The sequence below is a fragment of the Polyergus mexicanus genome, unplaced genomic scaffold, assembly GCF_030449975.1.
Source record: "Polyergus mexicanus isolate NDT 795.1 unplaced genomic scaffold, iyPolMexi1.0 SCAF_1, whole genome shotgun sequence".
In the NCBI taxonomy this organism is placed as follows: domain Eukaryota; kingdom Metazoa; phylum Arthropoda; class Insecta; order Hymenoptera; family Formicidae; genus Polyergus; species Polyergus mexicanus.
The window spans coordinates 8997828-9012965 of NW_027223321.1; the positions used below are offsets into that span (position 1 = coordinate 8997828).

Genomic DNA, 15138 nt, shown 5'->3' on the forward strand with positions numbered 1-15138 from the left:
AACAGCGTATAATGTCATGTTCTTACCTGTCATAACTAAAGTTTCTTAATTTAGTACTTGACAGATTCGAGACTCTCTACCTTATTTAATAAAATTGCACCCGGTTGGCAGAAGTTTGTTACATCAGAAATATCTGCCAGTTTCATATTCGCGTGATGAAATCAGAGCTATTAATGTCATCCGTCTCGTTCTAATTTCTATGAAGGATGGATAGACAAGGATAGCGGAATATAAACTGCGAGAGAAAAATTTGTGGCAAACCGAGAGATAAAAGACACGGTTCATCATATAATCTCGTTATTTATTCCTTTTTTTCCACCTCTCGTTATTCATGTTACGTGAAATTAGAATTTCCAAATTCAAAGATATAAATAAATGAATAATAACTTTTTTGCTCGCCATTTGTCAGATCAAAATTAGATGTAATGAAAAGAAGACATGTTACATATTATTGATACGTATCAGAGAAATTAATGTACAATAGATAAATCGAAGAAATCGAAATAATTGACAAGTCAATTTGAGCTAGGTGCGAGAAGAATTACAGACTGTCTGGGATATTAATGATCGCGTCGATTTTCCGAAATACGAATCGTATTGTCGGGGAATCCAGTTTCTGCTTCAAAGGGAAGGCCGTACGCCACCGATGAAGCGAGGAAAAATCAACGGGCGGATCCGTGACACGTCGCTACGCCATGCCATGCCACGCCACGCAACGCCGGTAACCAGATGCTTCCGGTTTCATAATACACGGCCCGTGGTTACTGGCGCGAAATGACACGGAAGCGGCAGCGCGCGACTCTCCCAGACGACGAGGCGAGTACCCGTAGCGGGTCTGGTTGCCTTCGTGCTTCGATGCGCTAGTTCAATGCCGGCGCGGCCGACGATAATTTCAGAGATGAATCCTCGAGAAAAGCACGAGTAGTTGCAGCAGCTAATACTTTCCCCGTCCACTTCATGCGCCAAGCAAACTGGAGCAAACGTAACGACGCGCCATATTGCAACGACGATTCTCAATTCTCGCGGGATATCACATATTTCAGTCCGCTCTGATAAACCGAGCCGTCGTTCGAACCAAGTTTTTCTATCGATAACGAAGATAAATATTGTCACATAAGACTTTCAGAATTCGGAGTGAAGCATTAAAATACAATAAAAACAGAAATAACTCCCATCAAAATTGGATCTAGATGAAATTAAATAAATCAATCCACGGGGATGAAGGGATGTCTGTTGGATTTTTTTCAACATCCAGCTTCGGTAATAAAACTAGCTTTCTTATAGCTGAATAAATTGTCGCTTTTTTAAAGCTTCGCAATTAAAATCTAAGATAACGTAAAGAGATAAATTTTTATATATTAAATTAATTTAGCATATCAGGCGAACAGAATACAAGATATTATATCGGACAAATATTGAGTGGACAATTTTAAAGATACTAAGTTGTATAACATTATTTTCCGGTACATTAAATAAACGCGAGATTTCCCTAAAGATTTCCTCCTCGTTTATTAACGCTATGCGAAAAAAAGAATTTCAAAAATTGTCCACGCGCGCGCGGGACAAATTTCCTTTCGCGCTCTACTAACTCGCGAATACTGATTTTTTGTTCTCAATATACTTTCGGAACAGTAAGCGGACGTCAGGGGGGGAAGGGGGGGGGGGTCGGGTCAAGGAAGTATACGGGTTCGCAAACAACCGTCCATCCCCCCTCTTTCGTCGCGGACGAAATCCTCGAAACGTTACGGTGCACCGCGCGAATTTACTATGCAAATTAGCAGATGTATTTTCCATTCTCCAGCGAAAACAGCGACCGGGGACTGTCGAAAAAAAAAAAAAAAAAAAAAAAAAAACACCTCACCGAGACGAACAAAATGTTCGTCGTGCGAAGAATAATTACGTAATCGCGGATGAAATCCATCGTCGAAAAAAAAAAGTCGAGGAAAATCCGCGCGGTCATGAGCGTCGACACGATTTTTATCTGGGACCTGCCTTGCGATTTTATTTTGAAAATGTATTGTATTATCGTACCGAACCCTCCCGTCTCCGCTGCAAGAGATGCCAAAATTTCTTATCCTAATAACTATCTTATACGTGTGTGTTTTCCATTTTCAAATAAGTTCCTGCTATCTATGTAAGTTTTCAAATTTAGCGCACAAACTTTTCTCTGTTAAAGAAAAGAATCTCAGAATAATTTTGAATGAAAGAAAAATAAAAGCATTTTCTCTTTTTAGGGGGGGGGGGCGGGGGGACAGTAACTACATTTCTAGTAAAATTTTAGTATATAGTTCTGTTAAAAAAAAAAAAAAAAAAAAAAAAGATAGCTTGAAAAAAATTCTAATACCGCAGAATATATGATAAAAGCAATAGAAACTACATAGTTGTAAAGTGTATTTTTATTTCTTGGAAGATCGAAGATGACGATACACTTCATTCGCGACGCTCGTGTACACGAGAAAGAAAGCTTCACATCATGCGGACGCTGATTCCCTCGTGTTGCCCCCCGAAACGCGAAAATTCATGAATACAAGAGCGTCGGAAGGCAAAAAGGGAAACGGTACACAAGCGGGGTGGCAAAACGCAAAGTCTTGTAAGTTTTGCCAGCGTAATGGAGCGACAAGAACGAACGAGATGATATTAGCCAGCGCGATTTCGGCATGATACAAATTTTAAATTACAACGCAAGTCACGGGGTGTGGGAACAGTAGAGGGGAAAAGCAGGCCGTCGAAGATAATATGCAAAAGAGAGGCTTAAAAAGTAATTACTGCTGAGAAGAGCGCGGAGCCGGTTAAAAATTGGCGTACATAAAAAGTTTTCTAATTTCGGGACGGCCGAGGACTCGGCTAGAATCGAGGGGAGGAAACGGAAGGAAGGAAGGAAGGAAGAGGAAGAAGGAGAGAGCGAAAGAGACCGCGCTTGAATCGCGTAGTTACGTGCCGCCCCCCCCGGTATGCCTTACGCTCCCGCGTAAAGTATGTGCCGGGGAACACCAAAGTGCAATATGAGCAACGTGGTCTCGTAGACTCGCAGTTCGAAGTACTCTCGACTAATTGAGAGCCACGATTTTGTGCGATAAATTTCTAGGTCGTTCTTAACTTTCGAGTGAGCAGAAAATTATACGCGAATAAATCAAAATATTTCCTTACGATTGCCATTATGTTGAATTTTACGTTTATACGTTGTCATCAAATCGTTGATTCAAAATTATAATAATTAAACAGAGATGCTGCCCTTCTCTTCGAAATAATATTTCTTTCCATTAAACATCGCGAGCTTTTTAACGTTTTCATAATATGCGGAAAACCTCGAGCTCAACGAGACGACACGTTAATCGCAGGTATAAAAAATTAACAAAGATGTCATACATGTGAACAATGGGAAAAATGAGAGATAAGTAGAAGCAATTTCCCGCAAGCGATGAATTATTTAAACAATTTCGCGTAGCAAAAAAAATTACAACAATTATTCATACAATTTGTTATCTATACCACGACATTTAGCTGAATACAATTTATTCAAACCTGCCATTATTTCTGTGAAATAATACTGTATTAATGTAAACAGGGAGAAAAACTCTTGCTACCAAAAAAAAAAAAAAAAAGTAGCACGACAATTCCGAACAGTGTTTCAAAACGTAACCAAATGGCGCGTTAATATCACACGCGAGGGGATAAATTTAAAAAAAATTGCAGTGTGTCATTCCATTAACCTAATTACCGCCAGTTATTATATCATCGTAACGAATACACCGACGAAAAGGCCTCCGTTGTGAGCGTATTGTTGAAGCAAACTATCCGAAGTGCAAACAATCGCCAACGTTTTCTCACCCATGTTAATGCTAATACGCTATTAATAAAGCCAGAAAAAGATATCGTGGTAAACGAAAGTAAGACGAACAACGTTACCCGTGATTACCCGCAAAGCAACGTGTCTTTTTGCTGTTATCAAAACGTTATCTCGCATTGCATTATTCATTCTGTCATCATCGCGTCGCGTTTTCCAACGTGAAAAATTAACTGAAGCTCTTGTTCACATCATGATCCGTGTTTTGCATAGCTCCGTTTGCAAGAATCTGGATGAATCGAAATTCGAAAGCTATGTCGAAATAAACTATTTCAATATCTATCTGAAAATCCATGTTTAAAATTATTGCCGAGATAGGATACCGGAAGGAAAGTTCTATTCTTCATTATTTTCCATCATAAATATAATACAATAGCATATAAAATTATGTGAAAACAAATTAGAATTTTTTTTCCGATACTTTAGGGAAAATCTGTGCCGGCATTAAATTTCATTCGATTAATCATACATTAATAATCAAAAGTTAATGGCAGATATTGGCGTATCTTTCGTTCGGCAATTCGACGCGCGCAAATCATAAATACATCGTTGCAAATATATTCAATGACTTCATACGGCGTGGTAAGTTTAATAAATAAATAACGCGACGTTATTCCATTAACACGTACGCCTCGGCTCGTTATCGCAAATTTTCAAAATTCCGCTTACGCACGCTCGCAGAATCTAGCTCCTAGACAGTCGGGATTCCTTTCTGCGTCGCTGGCAAGACGCCGAGCCGTCGAGCTCGCTTGTGTATACGAGTGTTGAGGTTGAAATTCTAATTATCATTAGACGGCACGATCGTTATTTTACATAATAATTCTCAGTACACGCGAAATGCCAGCTACAAAGTAAAGCTACTACTTCGTAAGCGAGAGAATTTTCCAATATAATATTATGAATTTATAATCTTATCATGTTATGCATTGAAAAATTATATATCGTAAATAGATTACTCAAAAATAGACTAGTTTTTCAACCTGCTTTTTTAGACGATCTATAAATTACAAAACGATTCGAGCAAAATTTTATTTATTGTTTTATATATGTTGTATTATAATACGAAAAATATTTGATGAAATAAAACATATATAACGTATATCAAATATTTATGACACACACATATATATATAAAATATATGTCAGACTACACGTAGATACATTATGCGATACGTAAAATTATATATGGAATTCTGCCGAATTTTATCGCGAATTATAAAACGTCGAAAGCTTTAGATAGGCAATACTTCATGATCTGTTTCTTATTCTCTCAATTTCTGGTTATATATGCTTATCCATGTTTCTTATACATATATTATATTCTTCTGCTACTTTAACATATATTTATTTTTCCGCGTATTTGATATTATTTTTTTCTTCGTGTTCTCGATTTATCTGTCTTTGAAAAATTTATCCCAGAATAAATCTATCCATCTATCCATCTATCTATCTTCATTAAGACCCCTGAATTCCACAATGCACCATTCAATCTCAATCCCCATCGTGTATATAGTATCATACAATCTATGAAAAAAATATTAAAAAACGATTTTGCTAATCGAAATTTTTTCTCATATCGGATGTTAAGTGGACTCTCTTCTCGCGTCGATGCCGAAAAAGACGCGCACTCGATATCTTGACTCTTTGCCTGCTTGTGTGGCGGAGAATTTTCCTCTAGAAGCTTTAACAACAGCTTTGTGGAATATTACTACATAATATCCCTCTCTGTCTGTCGTATTCCGCTCTCCATCCCTGTGCTATGACAGCCGGCACACTCGGGCGATTCTTTCCCCTTTCTCTTTTTTCTCATTCATGTACTGTCTTATCTTCCTTCCTTCTTCTCCTTCTTTCTTTCTTCCTTTACACATAGCATTTTTCAAATGTGTTTCTGCCCGAATAAAAATCTGACGGGGGTAAGGGATGAAAAGTGATCTCGCGCATTCCCCGATGCCCGACTATTGTATAAAATCCTCGCGAGCGGACTATCGGTTTCGGGATAAAACACACGACATATATCCATAACAAATCGAAATGGCGTTGCGTGCCTCATCATCATGATCGCTACATATCTCTCTCGTCTGTACACGTCTGGAAAAAAAAAACAAATTCTTCTTGCCTTTCCTTAGATTAATATCCTCTAACAAACCGTTATTAAATTTTAAGTTTAATTTAAATTTAAATTTAGCTAGTTTTTGTTGTTAAAACTGCCAGGAGTTTGAGTAAACGGAATAAATTTTCTAATAAAGGTAGTTTTTTTTTCCCGAACAATTTTCCAGGAAATTTCATTCCTTTCGAAAAATATATTAAAATATATAAATAATGTATCGTCTAAAGGACATACCAAATTTCTAAATAAATAAATAAAGATTTAAATTAATTATTTTAGACGATCTTGCAAATGTTATTTTATTTATACAGTTTGTAACTAATTATTACTAATTTTAAACGAGAAATATCATTTCGGTACTCATAGAATATTATTTTAAAGAAACATCCTCTTTTTATATATCGTATTATTTTCGTGATACAATATTGGTTCAATTACTTGGTCATTGCATTTTGCAAATCTATTTTATTTCTTATTCAATATAATTTGCTTGTCCTCGTTTCTCTCTCTTATAATTAAAAACCATTTCTCTGCAGCTTTTTTATCGATCGCAAATGTTAAACATTATTTATGTTTCAAGTATGTAACATTACGGTAGAGTTATCGGTTAACGAGTTGCGTTAAAAGAACGGAGAGATTTAGAATAATAATTATGCCTAATAGAATTTTCATTATCACGGCTGTATCTATAACGCGCATTTCTTTCATCGTCAACGCATTCTGATAAATACGTTCGTTATGAAATCTAAGGACACCCGAGCAAAGCTGTCGCGCATAAAGTGGGGGGTCTCCCGATGAATAGCTGCGACTCAACGAGGTCGACTTTACTCGAGTTAATTAAACCCAACATCGCCGGAATAAATTCACTTAACTCCAGAGTGACGGCTTAGCCATTGGTAATGCGATATCCGTTCCCAATCGCCATTATCATGTTAGTCTAAATATCACTCGCTCTATCGCGTTCGCAGAAGTAAACATCGCGGTATACCGCTCTTTGAAATATCACACTTGTAGAGGGGAAAAAAAAAAAAACATTCTGCTTGTGAATTCTAACCATTTTTGATTTTAGTATAATGATTTTAAATCAAAATTTATATCGTAAAATAAAATAATACAAAATACAAGAATATCTCGCGACAGAAGTATTGGATAAATTAGGACTTGTTTCACCAATATTCCTATTAATGAAAAATAAAATTGTTCTCAGAATATAAAAGTAAAATTTATATTTCAAAATCGTACAACAGAAAGCAAGGACATTGAAGGATAGGGGAAAGGGAGCGGGTGTAGAAAATTAGGAACAAGTATCTAATAACTGAAAAATGCGTGTGTCCTGGTATCTGGACACGGAGGAGAGACGGAAGGGGAGGTAGAACGTACGGGGAAAGTCAACGAAGGGATGGCGAGTCGACGACGCAGAAATGAGAGCCGTACGAGAGGAATGACAATGGTACGGTAGAGAGTACCACACCGAGGGGGGTTTAAAACTTCAACCCCTCGTGGAAAATTTACAGCGAGTCGGATCCGGCCGCGTCATTAAACACGTTGTCTCATAATTCACGCTACGATGTACCGATGTCTCACTCTCTTTCTCTCTTTCCCACACATTCGCGCGGTTGCTCGTTAATTCTTGCGTTCTGCGTTCCTATTTGTGCAACTCACTGTTTCAAGACGTGTTCAAGTGTGCCGAGATCAAGTTAATCTCTCATTCTTCGTCGAATCGGTGAATCGAGAAAAAGAGAAGGATAATCAATCTCTTCTAAAAAATTCAAATTCTACCATTATCGAGCTATAGCGTGTCTATTTTATTATCATATTTTTGTCTTTAAATTTGTATCATCTTTCCTTGATTTGATAAGCTATTATTTTAATATTTATGTGCGCGATAAATTTGTTCCCTCACATATGAAAGATGAAAAAACGTTTAAATTTTTCGAAAATTACCCTATCATTAATTATTCATCCACTGCAATATTCCCTGCAATTTTCAGTGAGATAAACTACACGAGCTAATGCTTAATAATCTAATGAATTAATCTCTCATTTTTAATACACATTGCGCTTCTACATAATAGGATTAATTCGTCGATATGGTATAACGAGCGATATGTAAATTCGCCTTGCGTTAAATCGCGTACAATAATAACTGATATTTCATATATAGCAAAGATTGATGGTTAAGAATATTTATATTTCACGAGACATATCTTCCCTTTTTCTCTGTGAAATATTAACGAATATAATATACATCTCTTCTTAATTAGTTGTAAAAATTTGTTCAAATCCTCCAGGGAAATTACAAATCTAAATATATAAAGATGAGTAATTTTAAAAAATATTTTATATTACGTTATTACATATAAAAAAGGAAATGATTCAAATAATTTTTTCGACATCGATTCTACTTAGCTAATATACATGCGCCATAACTTTATTCAAATATTTAATTGCATCCTGGGGTTTCTCACGAGAAAAAATTACAGGGTGAATCAAGTATCTGACAATTACCGACTATATTTGAGAATCGTTATACAATAGATACACCCGCGAGCGCGCTTTGTGCGGCGATGTAATTAATTGCGCAATGTCAGACGGCGCTCTTAAGAGATCGGGGATTATATTGGCGAATGTATAAAATGCATGAGCACTCGCGCGGTGCGCCGGAAAGTTGCGAACGCGTATTTATATTCTTGCAGTCGAGCCGAATCGAAGAGATTTAACGAGAGGCGGACTTGTAAAATATTCTGTTTCAAAGAGGCAAAAGCACCGCCGCGCTCAATCGACACCGGACTTTAAGCGTTTATTTACGGAATGAAAGTTCCAACGTATTTTCTCTCTCTTGTCGATGAAATAAAGTTAGTTGGTTCCTTCCGGCCGTCTGTGTGCACAAGCTAACTGCCTGTATATCAATTCTGGCCTCGAATCGTCGAGATGGAACTAGCCGAACGTTTCAAAATTCAAACGTTTCCTCTCGAAGACTTCATCGCGACAACATAGTTGTCGTTAAAAATATTACAGAATAAATAAATATATACAGGAACGCAATAATGCATGAAATTCAATTGCTACGCGATTCCGACACTCGCGATCTATTTATGCAATCCAGTAGTCTCGATTTAAAGAATTGAGTGATTCGTAAAAAAACAAACATTTTTCCGCACATTCGCGATCTCTTCTCGATGAGAAATTTTTGATGTGCGAAGTCTTCGATTTATCAAAAATAGTTTAACACAAATTGAGTCTTCGCTTTTATTCGTATAATCCTATGAAGGACTATCCGAGATTGCCATTCATGATATACTATGCGAATGGATCAAATAGCCGGACGGTATGTCGACTCAAGTAAGACCGGAAATGCCGAGACGATCGGTAGAACGCGAGCGACATCAGCAGCTACAAATTGTGCCCGATATCTTTGATAGTCGGGACGACCTTTCGTAAAACGCTTTGTCGAGGGGGTACGACGATTTTGCGGAGTGACTTGAAGGACGATATCGGGGGACACGGGAGTCCATTACGAAGAAGTTGCGGTCTACATTGCCTCATCAGGAAGTCGTTAACCTAGCCCACCGACACTCCGCGTCCTCTCCTCGCGCTCTTCACCTATGCTTCTAAAACGATTACCCTTTCATAGTTGCTTCGACTATATAGCAAACATCAAGCTTATCTTATAGGCATAATCAAAAATCCATACTACAAGTTTTTTCTTCTTTTTTTTTTTTAAACGTTCTAGATTTTAGTTTTTGGCGGCCGCTACAACGTTTTTGTCGAGAGTGTCATTTTACAAATCATTACACAAGATTTTTTTCGTAATATAAAATCTTCAGTGCGTTCGATAAGACTGCAAAACGTTCGTACAACTTTGCACCAATAACATTTAAGAATGCAAAATGCACAAATAATGATGATAATTTTCATTATTTTTATATCGTATATTTCAAGAGATTATATTATTGAACTTTTTCAACGAAATATTTTCATTTGACCTTTACAATTTGGATAAAGTTATGAGTTATACGTGACGTTGATCTTCAAATCACCTTAAAGAATTGGAAACTATACTAGCCGAAATGAATTGACCCATCTCGGCATATTGAGTAAACTAGATATAAGAAAATATGTTTACTAAAATTTAAATCAATTTATCTTACTTTATATACATTTATATGTAAATTGCATCTTGTTTTATAGCATATCAATTTTTATAAAAGAAGATTATTTTCATATGAAAAGTAATGCCATAAAAAAATGACACACACATAACGACAATTATACTATACTCATATTGAATTTTACCGAGTTTAACTCACATTAAATTTTATGGAATTTTAAGGAATTTATTTTCAATGATGTGCACAAAATATGATGATTAATCAACGAATAATATCGATGCAATCGATTTTCTCATAGCTCTGCGAGAATTCCGTTGAAGAAGTACGGACAAATTGACAACTCATCCGGAGATTTTCAAAAATAGAATGTTAAAATTCAACTGAGAAAATTGGAGAATCCGGCTTGTCGCGAACTTATTTCGCGATGCAAATTCTCCGATCCTCGATTCTATACTCTTTTCTCGATGGCAAAACGCGCGCCGAAAAATATTCTGACCGTAATACATGAATATACGGCCAAGAATTTCCGAGCGGGAGCCGACATGCGCGAAAAAAAAAAAAAACTCTCAGGAGAGATCGCGTCAAAGAAAAAACTGAATTCTGCCGCAAAGTTTTATCGATGCAAATATTCTTTTTGATTTAGACCGTCCCCGGCACGCATCACGTCCGACTACTTGGATACGAGACAACTGGCCCTCAGCGGATCCACCCACGGACACCTCCGCAGATAACTGAATTCCAAACTCGTCTCTCCAACTTTCATATATTTTCTTCCGCGATGTAGTGGAAATATTGTGCGAGCTCCGTGTCCCGGGACGATATTACAGGAATATACGGAAATCCGTGCGCGCCTGTTACGTTCGAAAGTCGCGAGCTAAGGCCATTCGTTGACACATGTGTGTCTGCCGCAGTCTCGTGCATAGAATGTTTCTAAATAAACGTCGCGCAAAACGTGCTGGAGCATTTTCTTTTTAAAATTGAACAGAAACTCTTAATACATATATCGAAGTATTAAAGTTCGAAAATATAAATTTTTGCGTTCCAGACAATTCGTACACGCTCTCAAGCTCTCCAATCATTTTTCAAGACACGACGTTATTTTATTATGTATTTAATTCTTTGACAATATATTCTGTATACATTGACTGTCAAAACTGTACACGTTCACTGTTTTTCTCGGAAACAATATTTAAATATATTCTCTTATGTATTAAAAATATTTTTATATCGGTTTCATCACAATAAATAGATGCAGAGAGGAAGATTGTCGATTTATCTCATTAAAAATTTCTAGCGCACGATTTTCCGAAAATTAAATACGCCATCTTGGATCATATATTCAAACATTGACGATTGCGTGACGTAAATGATATAAGCGATGACGTAAGCGTTATGAGGATCCACCTATCTATACCCAATCGCGCCAACGGCCGACAGTTCATCTGACATTCCGTATTTCACTGTCAGAAGTCAAAACTCAGAACGTGGCTGAAGTGAAATAATGTACGCTCCGAGGTTATTTATGAGCGTGTCGTAGAAGCGATGGCGCTGCCAGTGCGAGTCGTGAATTGTGGAATCGCCGTCGAGGAGACAGAGAATTCACTAGCGGATCCCGACGACGAAGACGAAGACGACGACGACGAGAATCACGAAGACCGAAATTTCTTACACTTTCCTGGCACGACTTTTTCATGCTGAACGCCCCGCAGCTTTTCCGTGCCAATTTCTACGGCTATTGGATTTTTTCGCAACACGTGGTACGAAGGATGCCAGCGTCTCGGTGCTACGACCGCTCATCGATGGTCTCTCGCAACGAGTTCACGAATGATTTTGACATATTGCATTAGAACGGATGATAAAAACGATTAAGCGACAGGGTATAGAATAAGATTAAGAATATAAACTAACGTGTACCAAAATTCAATCACATTTTCCGATTCACGTGCATTTTAAACCTTTCAAAATACGATTTAAGAGACTCTGAGAGTATAGTTTAGAAATTGCAATGATTTATATTCCCATAAAAGAAGAGGCGCGAATAAAAGTAATAAATTAATTAAAATTGTCGCAACTGCGTCAATATCATCTCTCGATCATCTCGGAAAACCAGATTGAATTCCACCGGAGAAATTACGATAGCAGCGAGACAGAGCAAACGTTGACAAACTTCCTACGCCCGCTGGCATATTCTCGTCGTCCAGATTTGGCGCGTGTAAAGTAAGCTCGACGCGATGTCATCTGTTCGTGGTCGGGCGTTATAAACTAATTGCGTTTACGAGAGAAAGCGATTACTTGACGCGTCGAGAATGTTGATACAACACCGCGATCTTGTGCTTACTTATTGTTAGTCGACAATGAAGGCGACCGTTTGCGGATCAAGAGATAGTTTTGTTACTATAAATCTATAAAAGATACGATTAGAGAAATTATACTTTATAAAATGCTTATATTATATGTCAAGCTTATTCTTACAATATTAACAAAGCATTTAAATGTAATGCATTATAAAATTGCATAAGCATATTATCGCTACAGGATTTTTACTTTATCGTGTCGGGATATTTATACAGACGGATATGAAATCGTTAATAATGTTTGTTGATTCGAATACATCTCGCATCGCGCTTCAAACTCTTCTCGCTAATATAATTTATTATTATTCTGGATTAAAAGAGCGACGTAACACAGACGAATCCAGATCGAATAATTCAAGTAACGGAAAATGATTGATATACGGAGTGTGGCATAATATACGAATCATCGAATCGAATAATTTAGGTAATGAAAAGCTGTTATGTACCGATTCGTTTAATAATAAATCAATCAAAATCACTCAGAGAGAAACAAAATATTCAACATGAAATTATTTCGTAAAATGTTAACTATTTAGCATAATAGTAATAATTCGAGATGACAACAAATCAACTGGTATACTACCTTAGCATTTGTCTACGCCACATGTTATAGTAGTCGCGAGGCGAAACTCGAGCCAACAAGTACTGACACAATCCATTCCTTGCAACGCGATCATCTTTACGCGAATACCCACACACGATTAATAATTATCAGCTCGTATACGATGAATTAATCCCACGATTAAAAATTTGTACACGTCTCAAGACGACAGTTATTTATCCAGCAATTTATTCATGTCAATTTCTTTACAGAGAACCGTAATAAATCTAAATTGTATGAACAAAACATATATTCAACATACATATATATATAATAATTTATTTTATAATTAAAAGAAAATTTTTTTCGCGAGGCAAATAGACTAGAGCAAATAATTATCGTTTTTTTTTTTTAAGTATCCTTGCATCGTCAGCAGAAAAATTAAAGAAACCCTTTCAATGAGTACATCTTGATCTCGATGAGAGAGAGCTCAGTACTCGAAAGGTTTATCTTGAAGAGGAAGCTAATACCCGTATTCATAGTCCGTCCTTGAGGAATAAGGATTCCTTGTTCCTCGTTCCACGTTTCATAAATTTTCCTTGACCGAACAAGGAATCTTATTGGCTCCCTTATCTCGAGGAAGGTCACGAGCTTCCTTGAGGAGTGATGCGACCTTTTTAGCAGACGATACGCAGAATATAACCAAATATAACCTCCAAAAGTTAGTTTCGTTACATTTGTGGTTTTGTGGTTATTTGTTGTCGCGCTCTCAAACTGAAAGTGTATAAAGGAAAAAGGGATAATGGAGAATGAATTTTTAAATGATTCTGACGATGGATTTGAAGACGAAAATCCAGAGAATCGGATTCCGTGGCGGATTCCGAAAAGATACATTCGCGATTGGGAAAATTCCGTGGAATTTTTTGAAGATACGAAAAAGTTTTCATATGTACTGTATGAAATTAGTTGCAGGCAGCATAAAACGGTGCTGCCTCCAGTCGGTCACTAAAAATCCCTAAAATATTCCTTCCTTCTGAAAGGGAGACTCGAGGTCCATCTATGAAACAAGGTGGCCTTGCAGATTCAAGGAATCCTTCATGGAGGCTTCCTCCGTCCTTAAAATAAGGAAGGATTATGAATACGGGTATTAGTACTCAAATAATTTTTCGCGGATAGTTCGTTAGGTTTTAATTAATTTTCGAAAGTACCGTGCAAAATATCGCGCTAATGTTAGATTTACCGAATCTTTTAAGAATCATTTCATATCCTCCTTCATATACGTTATACGTGATTGTCGCTGATAATCGCTCTTCGGATGTCGATGGAATCGACATATCTCATCGAGACGTTGCTAAGCAACGCTCAATGAGAGCACGCTTTGCTCCGACAAGCGGTTCGGCTGGAATCGGTTAAAGTCCGATCGATTGCCCGATGAAGCTAGTTGAGATCATCGTCGTTTGGATCCCTTCTCTTGTCCCATCTACCAGTCATATCGTGTTGCGAATTTACCCCATACATGTATCGCGTTGACGTCTTGACTAGAACAGCTTAGCCCGATTTTCGCGTGCGGCAAGAGTTTGACCTTTCATTTTCTAGATTGTCTAGATTGTTAGCATCGGAAATAGGTTCTCTCCTGTCGCTGATATCGTAACAAATTCGTGGCTAACGAGTTCGAGTCACCCTGAGATGCGAATACGCTCGTAGATGAGAATCGAGACGAACTCCATTCATGTCGATGCCATCGATCATTTTCGCCTTCTTCCGCTTTCAGCTTATTCAAAGTTATCGTTGCTATTGCAATTCGTTGATTCAAAGTGCTATCCTCGTGTACGAAACAGGATATTGGTGTACGAAATTTGGGAATGCCGTGTAAGGATAAGCGTTAATTTTTCCATACTATGAACGATCATCATTCATTATTATGATAAAAACGTCAACGTGTAAATTTGTGTGTTTTTTTTTAATTATTATTATTATTAAGCATGTCCAGAAAAAAATTGATGATAAAATCGATCGAATAAATCGTGAGAAATAGAGAGAAAGAGAAGAACGAATACAATTTTATGAGAGCGCGTAAAATCTGTGCAGGTGATAATGCGGGATGACATTCGCATCAAAATTGGGAAATGCATTTTTACGAATTGAAGATTATTAATTAAACTTTGTGTAATAAGATTTTA

At 37.1% G+C, this 15138-nt stretch overlaps 1 protein-coding gene across 19 annotated transcripts in view; it reads right to left on the bottom strand.

Moving 5' to 3' along the window:
• Positions 1-15138, bottom strand: part of LOC138933850 (protein muscleblind) — a 420535-nt gene that overhangs the window by 272701 nt on the left and 132696 nt on the right. The gene's annotated exons all lie outside the window — the stretch shown is intronic.